This window comes from Alligator sinensis, unplaced genomic scaffold (genome assembly GCF_000455745.1).
Source record: "Alligator sinensis unplaced genomic scaffold, ASM45574v1 scaffold2165_1, whole genome shotgun sequence".
In the NCBI taxonomy this organism is placed as follows: Eukaryota; Metazoa; Chordata; order Crocodylia; family Alligatoridae; genus Alligator; species Alligator sinensis.
Window position 1 is genome coordinate 231,113 of NW_005843125.1, and position 9,856 is coordinate 240,968.

The following is a 9,856-nucleotide window of genomic DNA, read 5'->3' on the forward strand; positions in this document are numbered from 1 at the left end:
AAGCACGGCCCCAGGCGGCGGGAGCTCCCCATCGGGGCGCGCCCCTGCCCGCTCGCTACCCGCCACTCACCCGTGTCAGTTTCACCCCCGCCACGGACCTTCATTACCACTGTGGCGCCCCGCTTGTGCCTCGCTTCCGAGCTGGGGCGAGTTTCCAAACGGTCACAACAAGGTCAGGGACGTCTCCCTCCACCCCCTTGAATTATTCCTGCCTTGTTCGCACCGATCCGACCCGCACCTTGGCTCGGAGGCGGGGGGCTTCAATGAGCGAGTAATGCAAGCCCCACTAAGGCTGAACACGAGCAGCCGGCAGCGGCGGCCCCGGCCCCGACACACGAGACAGGAGCAAAGTGGGCAACAAATCAAATCCACGGGGGAAAGTGCCTTAGACCCCAACCCCGCCATGGGGGCGACGAGAACCTAGACAAGCAGTTGCACCGGCCGAGACCCCCCCTCCCCCGAGCACCTGCAGCTTTTTGTTGTAGGCGTTTTGTTTCCTTTCATTGAATCCTGCTTGATTGTAGGGGGTCTTTAATCAGGACCCCAGCGAGGACGGCCGCAATCTGGGGGCGTACCCATAGCACCTGCCCTCCGGGGGGAGGGGGGGGGGGTCAGGCTTTGTCCCGGGAGAAATCCACCGTCTGTCTTTTTGGCCAAGGCGTTTTACACGGGAGAGGAGGTGGCACTGCAACTGGCCACTGGAGAAATCGAAGCAGGACACAGTGAAGTGACCCGCTGTTGGTGACAAGGCGCATCGGTGACAAACCGCTGGGGGGGTCTAAGCCGGCCGCCTAACCGGGGCTGCAGGGATGCCCCCACTGGGCACCAAGCGATCATGAAAGCCATTAACAGGAATCATTTGCGGAGGACAAGATCCAGCGCAAAGGGGAGAAGGGGAAAGGACTCCGGAGCAGTGAGCTGGGAAGAAGCGACGGGGCTCGTTTTGTAGCCGGGCAAGAGAAGCACTTTGCCGGGTGCTCCTACCCACCGCTGGAGCCAGAGTAACCCCGTGCAATGAAGCAAGCCAGGTATGCCCGAGGGTGAATCCGGCCCCGCAGCTTTAAAGAAAGAGCCTGCACGTGGGGACAGGGCAGACACTGTCCACATCAGCAATGCTCCCACATCCTGCAGGACTTGCAGGGGCTAGAGAGAGGAAGATCCTGACATCCGCGTGTCTGAGATGGGTGAATCCATCCATCCACCCACCCAGCAAAGAGCAGCGGGTAAGAATGGTTCCTGGCAGACAGCGGCGGGATCAGCCGCCAGGAGCCCTGCGGAGAGAGTAACTGGGCAGAAGAAATCACGGGACGGGCTAGTACCTCCTGCCATCGCCTTGGTGCCTCCGAGCCAAGGCGGGCGAGCTGCCCCTTCACACTGGCACTTACTGCCCGGCGCTACCCATATTTTTTTCCCCCAAAATTTCACACGCGCGCACACCAGTGAATGGGTGGGTGGGTGGAGAGATGGATGGATAGATGGATGCATGGGTGGATGGATGGGTGGATGTGCAATCTTCAGTGCAATCTTCTCCATGGAAGAGGACATCGATGGTTGAACGATTCCTCTACGAAATCATCTTTTCTGGAGCACATAATGAGAGCAAACCAACTGCCCAAGATCGCAAGAAAGGAACCCAAGGAGGGTCTTCATTGCAGACAACGACTCCGTTTTTATACCTACATAACTTCTCTCTCTCTATCGCATATCAGTTCTACACACAAATGTAGTGATCACGTCCAACTGGTGTTGGGGAGAGATGATCATGGCGAAATGCAAACTCGATACATTAGGGATCTAAAATCTTGATTTTAGATTCCTAGGCCACGGGTGGGGAAGATTTCAGAAGGCAGGTTTGTGTGTGTGTGGTGGCGGGGCGGGGTGTCCAAATGTCTAGAGGAACGGACTTACGGATCCACACAGAGATATGGGCATTGGCACTTCGCTCAGCTGGGAGGGTGTCAGGTCACTTCGGGTGATTTCGGACTGGCAAAGGCTGAGCAGAAAGCCGGGCACGGAGAAAGAGAAAAGGGGTGTATGCATGGAGAGAGATGCAACGGATTTTAAGGAACAACCCCAGCCGAGGTGAGATAGGCGGCGACGAGACCAGGGCGAGGAAAGGACTGCGAAGAACCGCGACAAGCGCTAGCCTGCAAGAGCACTTGCTCTTTGGCTGCGCTGTTATTCAACCTCGTTGCCTCCAGACAGGGCTTCCGAGGCTGCGGGCGTCCGTCCATACTCCTGTTTTCCCCTAAACTCAAAGCAGGAGCAACGGAGATCAAACAAATCTATCGCCTGCATCGCTCTGCTTCGATAGCTCCATCGCCACCTAACCCAGGACTCCACAACGGGCAGCGCGGTTATTCTCGCCAAGCCGCCGGGAGGCAGGGCGATAGGTGGATCCAATAAGCGGATCGTGGTCCTCACTTTAAAGATGAGGCGCTGAGCCCCAGGGCTGATCTCCCTTGGCCGGTGCCTCTGATCACGACTCTCCCTGTGCTCTGCCACGGCACGGGTCTGCAGCCCCATTCCCCACGATGCCACGGCTCGCGCGCTGCGGGGGTTTAAGTGGGTTGGACGGGGGTCCCCAAACACCTGGACGGTCTGTCCGGGGCAGCAGGGTCCGCTCACGGGGCCCGGGCACAGGAACACGGCCAGTCCAGACAGATCTCTCCTCTGCTCGGAAACCCCGCTCACCCCGGGCAGCTAATCGCAGGGGAAGATGCAATGTACACACGCAGCTCTGCGTGATCGTCACAGCGAGAGCTGGGGGGTGGGGCAGGATGCACCCCCACGCTTCCCGGGGCACCTCCAGTTAGCTACTGGGTGGAGATGGAGTCCCTCAAAGTGTGGCAGATAAAACACTCGGGCCGTAAGAGACAGGGAGTAAGAAGCCGCCGCACCAGTGCGGCATGGGGCGCAGAGCCGGGGGCTGGCACCCGCGGGAGGCAGAGCGCGGGCCCGCACGGCCTGCCCAGGCCAGGGAGAGCGGCGAGCGCTCCGCTCCGGGCTGGACCCCGCGCCGCGAAGAGGACCGGTGGGTTTCTCCCGAAACCTTGAGGACCTTGCTGGGCGGAGGGGAGGAAGCGCGGGAGGGCCGGGAAGGGAAAGCGGAACTCGGTGTCTTCGCCTGGTGCACCTGACACTGGCCGGGGCTCTCGGGGCTAACGCCCCGACCTGAGCGGCGCAGGCACGAGTTCTCTTGTCCGCTACACGCACGTCCGCGCACACACACATGCATGTACACACACACATTGAAAAAAATGTGCGTGTGTGTGAGACAGAAGTGCGTGATATATGTCCGCACGTGTTACAAGGAGATATATAAACATTATATAATAGATAACTATGAAATATAATATAATTGCATATAATATATACACACAGGCATACACTATATATAGATATAGATACAATATTATTGCATATTATAGAATAGAACTGTGTTATATTAACATTATATTATTAATTCTGTGCAATATTATTGTAGTCTACTACATATTATAATATATAATATTGTACACTATATAATATTATCCTCTCCAGTTCGAGAGAGGCTGTATATATCCTTGTAACACACACACACACACATACATACATGTGTATACACACGTATATATACATAGACATATATACATATATGTGTACACACACACACACACACACACACACACACACACACACACACACTCTCCCGACCTGAGATGAAAAGTCGGGATCTCAAACCATCACCAATCGAAGATCCAAAAATTAACCCGGGTTCAGATTAATGAATATCTCGTTTCATTTCGGCCCTCCTGGCGCACACGTCCGCGCTTACACCCTTCCTTCGTGCCCTGGCAGCCCCCGGCGCCCCGCGCACACGCCGTCTCCCCCCAGGACACACCGAAACGAGGCGCTTGACAACGTCAAAGCCTTTTGTCGGCTCCCCCCGATCGGCTCCATCTCGGCCGCCCCGTGCCCGCGCGAAGGCCGTGCAGGGGCACGTGCGGCACAACCAGCCTAGCCCCGGGGGCACCAGCACAACCCCTCCGCGGGCCCCCGCCGGCCGCGCGCTGCCCGCTAATGCGCGCACACACGTGCACTCGCCCAGGTCCGCTGGATCTCTATTTAATCGCTCTCTGAGGAATTATCTCTGCTCGCTGGAGCTTTCCCTTCTCGTGTCTTCCAATCAACACGTGGGAATCAAGGCCCCGGCTGCCCAAGGCAAGCACATCCCTGCCGGAGCACTGAAGCGCAGCGGCCGGCAGGCGGGTCGGGCAGCACCCAGGGGCGGGAGATCGTCGCGCCGGGGGCAGGTTTCGTGCCCTTCCAGCACGGCCCTGCCAACGCGGTCTCTGGAGGGCGGCTCCAGGACGAGTCAGGATGCTGGGACGGGGACAGGCAGTTTCACACGGCAGCTTTACAGCCAAGTGTCCTGGATCAAAGCAGAGCCGAATAGGCACACACAAGACCGGGACCTCCCTCCTCCTCTCTGCACATCAGGGCTGCCTCTACTGCAGCCTTCCTCTTTGCATTTTGAAGCTATTTCCCTAATGATTCCCCTGCTGTTGGAAGCCAGTTCATTCTTCCCTTCCCGCACCCTCTGATTTATCTTTCTGTGCGGGTAGCAGCTTCCCCCACCCCTTTCTCCTCACTGAATCTTCTTTCATTTTTCTACTTTGCTAGATGGATATGCACCCTCTGCCCTGGCCCATATTACTCACTGCAGGAAAGAAAACCTGGAGAGCGCAACACAGAGCCAAACCTCAAGGGATCCTCCCTCTAGCAGGGGGAGCAGCAAGGTGCTTCCCAGAGAAAGAGCAGGATCTCTTTGCTCTCTTGCTCTCTGACTCTTTCCAGTCATCAGTCATCCTTTTTTTTTTCGCCCTGCCCGACGATCATTGCTTTTGTTTGTGCCCTTGTTTCCTCAAAGTCTTTCTGGAATAATCCTGGTGCCAGGACACAGAAAATATATGACTTTGTTGACAGGGGTCAAATGAGATGGGCTGAAGGGAAGAGAGACATGGCCAAAAGGCCATTTTTGCTAGGGGACTTTCTTTCCCCCAGGAGAACTATATTATATCTATGTATGTGTAGATATATAAATCATACATGTATCCCCAGTACATACATACATACAAATATCTATACATATAAATATGAGCACTGGGAATACATGCAGTCTAATATAATATAATATAATATAATATAATATAATATAATATAATATACAGCATGTGTTCCCAGTGCTCATATTTATATGTACAGATATTTGTATGTATGTACTGGGGATACATGTATATGTATGGTTTATATATCTACACATACACAGATATAATATAGTTCTCTTGGGGGAAAGAAAGTCCCCTAGCAAAAATGGCCTTTTGGCCATGTCTCTCTTCCCTCCAGTCCATCTCATCTGACCCCTGTCAACAAAGTCACACACACACACACACACACACACCACACACACACACACATTGTTTCTAAAGACAAAATAAAAATCCTTACAAAAATGCAGTCTCCCCAGTAATCTCTCTCTCCCATATATATATATTTTGTTACATATATAGCTACACATATATATTTGTTACATATATATTTACATATATGTATTTTGTTACACACATATATAGTTACATATATATTTTATATAATAGTATATACATATACAATATATATAACAATAATATATACATATATAATATATTATATATGTATATATTATATATGTATATATTATTATATAATATGCGTGTGTGTATATATGTAACAAATATACATGTGTAGCTATCTATATGTAACAAAATATATATGAGAAAGAGAAAATACTGGGAAGACTGCATTTTTTGTAAGGATTTTTGTTTTGTTTTTAGAAACATCAAAGTGAGGAAGATATGAAAGCCAAAGGGCAGATTTTAAAAGTGGAAATCTGCCCCTCCCATCAAACACCATACTGGTTTTCCCCCAGAGAAAGCACCCTGTACATTCGGAGTTTTGCTCTTTGTTTAGTTTCAGTGGGTTTGTAACAGTCATCAGCATCTGGTCAAACCTCAAGAGCAGAGCCAGGGCAGTCCCTGTACTTTTCAGGATTTCTGCTGGTTCCTTTCTGTCTGTACTGATGATGATTTTAAATACTTGTCAAGCATGTGAGATTCTTATCCATCAAAGGAGAAATAAACCAGCAGAACATTTAACCTGCTGCCTCATTAGCAAAGTGGTATCAGTATCTCCTGTTTTGCATACAAATAGTTGTAAAAGTAAAATTGGTATCTTATAGCCAACTCTGCTTCCCAAAAGGGAGGACACCCATTTCAAGTAGCTGTCTTTAGGAGGTGTTCTCCAAGAGTGCACTGTGTGGAGGAGTACATAATGATACCCCAGGTATGTGTATAACCTAAAGGATATACTGCATTACTATAAAACCACTTAAGATGAAAGCCACTCTTTGCAGGAAACCAGCACTATGGGGAAGATCCATAGTGCTGGTTCTCTGCAAAGAGTGGCTTTCATTGGGGATTTAAGATAATTTACACAAGCTTCTATCCAAATGCCTCAAAATTAGGACCAAGTGAGATTGAAGTGGTGCATAGACCTTGACTCTTAGGAAAGGGGCAAACATACCCATTTTCAGGTACAAGTCCTAGGGGAATTCCCTTCCTTCACATTTTTGGAAATTGCTAAGAAGGTTTGTATGAGAACATGACCTACTATTAGGACTTCACTGGCTCTTCCTGTCTATTCTCCCACCAAAAGTTTCAGTCTTCTGCTTGTGATCTCATCCGGCTCTCCCTGTGACATCACAAACCAAAAGATCTGCTTTTATCTCAAGCCATGCCTGACATTTATCAAAAAGGTCAAATCTCCTCCTAAGGAGGAGGTGATATTACAAAGGGAGGATTATGAGAATACAAGCAGAGATTGTATCTTCTGGTGGGGAACAAGCAGGAGACATGAGGCTTTGCATTCCTGTAAATATCCCACTGCCACACAAAGGGTATATTGTCACACACACCGCTGAAGAGAAATCAGGGCCTTCTCTCCATTGCAGAAAGGCTAAGACAGACTCCCCTTTTGCTGCCAGATCAGGCTGAGTCAAAAGATTCCACGTCATCAATAGCTATTTTCTGCCCTATGTGAACTAATTTAGCACCTCCAAGAGGTATGATGTGATTGGCAAAACAGTAGACTGACAACAATCCACACCTCTGGAAACCCACTTCTCCCTCCCACCCCCCCAAGGCTTAGTTGGCTAACACTGTATCTTCTGTAACCTAGTTGGTTCCCCTCCTCACCCCCATCCCTCTTATGTCAGTCCCTCGCTCGGACACTCTGTATTTCCCTACTGGCTTTGTCATTTTTTTGGTTCATGACTCTTAACATCCACTAATAAAATTCAATCTGTTCATGAGGTTCCTCTCCACGCTGTGCTTGAGACACACTGATGGGGCAGTGTCGAGAAGAACAGAGAGCCAGCACCAGGGCTGCATCTGGTTTGGTGATATATACAGAATTTAGCCACCAGGGCTGTCAGCTTATCTCCTTACACCAGCTTTAAATCAGTTCAATCCTAAAGCCAAAGCTGGGCCAAGATGCCTGAAGGACCCCCATGCACACATCCCCTTGGGCTTTCAGCCTCTCTCTCCTCCTCTGTCTCCAGATACCTAGAAATCAGGGAAGCCCATTAAATGTTTTCAGGCCAAACCAGAGCTCCCAGTGATGCTGAGAGCAGAGAGGGCAGTCAGTGCAATGGCCCTTGGGTTTACTACACACACACACACACACACACATACATACACAAAGCCTTTTGTAAGGAGAAACTTTTCTTTTAAGAGGAGCTTAGGGGATAAGCAATCAGCTGAAAAACCAAACCAACACCAAAAGACAGCAGCTCAGAACTAAGGAGAAAGAACTGCTAGCCCAGAGAAGAACATCCTCAAAGGTCAGAGCTAAAGAGATGCCAAAAACAAGCAGCCTCTACCCCTTATCCCTTTAAGAGTGAAATTGCATGGGGGACAGTTTTGAAATAAGGACTCTGCTGACTGTAGAAACAGGATTTGCCATGTGTGCAGCCTCCCAGCTTTTGCTGGCCCAGCTCAGGCCTCTTCTTTGAGTACACAGTCAGGTAGGTATTTATGCTGTAACTTAGCCATCCCATAAGTGACAGATACAACTGATGTCTGTACAGAATGTGGCAATACCCTCCCCCACTCACACAGAGATACATGAAGAGTGAATCTACCCTTTGTCTATCCAGGGAGAGATCTGTCTAACTAGGGGGAAGAAATTAAGGCTAAGGACAGGTACAGAGGATCTGCAAAAAAAGGAGGAGCTTGTGTACTTACCAGGGGTAGAAGAAATCGTCTTCCATTTCAGGAATTGTAGAAGAGGCAATGGTTATTTTAAGGGGAAAAAAGTTAAATGTTAACTGAACCCACAGTATTTTATCAAACCAAAGCACATAGAGGGAACTGATTTCATTTAAACAAATTATTTAGCAGCTTAAATAAATGCCCCACCCTCAAAACCAACCAAAGAAACTGAGGTAAATAGGAAAAAAATGAGGAAGAAAGTAGAAGGGAGAGATGAAGGTGGCAGGTCTCCCTGAAGAGAAGGTACTTTGATCCCAGTCTGGAGCTGAGAAAGTGACTCTGTGTGTGTCAGGGGAGGAGTGGGGGCTGGAAAACAACCTCAGAGAAAATTAAATTGCACTTGAGGGCAAATTCTATTAGGGAATAGCAACTGTCTCTCAACAGCCTGTGTCCATTTAGGTAATTAGTTGCAGGCCAGAAAGCTCCCTCCAGGAGTTGTTCTGGGGTGTTTCGCCTGCAGCACACAAGTTGGAGGGGACTCATGCAGACATGCCAAGATCCTGCTCTGACTTGCTTCTCACCAGCAGTGTAAATGAGGGGGTAGTGACTGGGTCAGCAGCCCTGGGCATTACTTCTGTTGGGGAGTGGGAACAAAAATAGCTGCAACTGCAGTTACAGCTTACCATCCTGCTGCAATGAGCACTGTGGTAGCCAGCGCTGCCCTGGGCATCACATGACTGTCAGGGTGCAGATCTGCCCAGCTATGCTCCTGCTTCCCACCCGGGCTTTGTCGAAGCCCAGATCCTGCACAGGTCTGCTGTTACACTGCACTTTCTCACACCTCACTGGAGCTCTGAATTTGCATAGACCTGGAGATAGCATTAATCGCTGTATCCTTCTCATTTGTGCCTTATGGCAGACCCAAATCCCTCCCTGTCACACCCACCTCTTCTTTTATCTCAACTTGTGCCTGACCTTTGTCAACAGGGCCAAACCTGCTCCCAAGCCTAGCAGCCTATTGGGCTAGCATAATTAATTTACACCTGTTTCTTTAGCCAATGGCTAGCATTCTTAGTTGGCCACCTTTGACTATGCCTAATGACCAGGTATCCATTTACAGCTGGGTCAAAGGCAAGCACCCTTTAGACACATTCATAGATTGTAAGGCTGGAAGGGACCTTGGAAGATCATTGGGTCCAGCCCCCCTGCACCAAGATAACTGGGGGTTAGGTGACCCCAGCAAGGTGACTGTCCAGTCTCCTCTTGAAGATGTTCAGATCAGGGGCAAATTCACCTCTCTGCATTGGCAGCACAAGGTTTTAACCACTCAGCCACCACACTCTGACCTGACCTGTTTGATGCACAAAAATTCCTTTCTTTCCTCATCTGGTCTATGCTGGACATGAGCCAGTAACCTGAAAAGAGAAGTCGCCATAGTCCACTCTCAACCCTTTGAGTCATTCACTCTCCATTGCCAGAGTTGGCAAATGTTGCCCAAACTAACAAGTTTTGGGCCATGGGCAAAACTCACTGATTCCTTTGTTCTGTTCTGGGGTCTCAGGAAA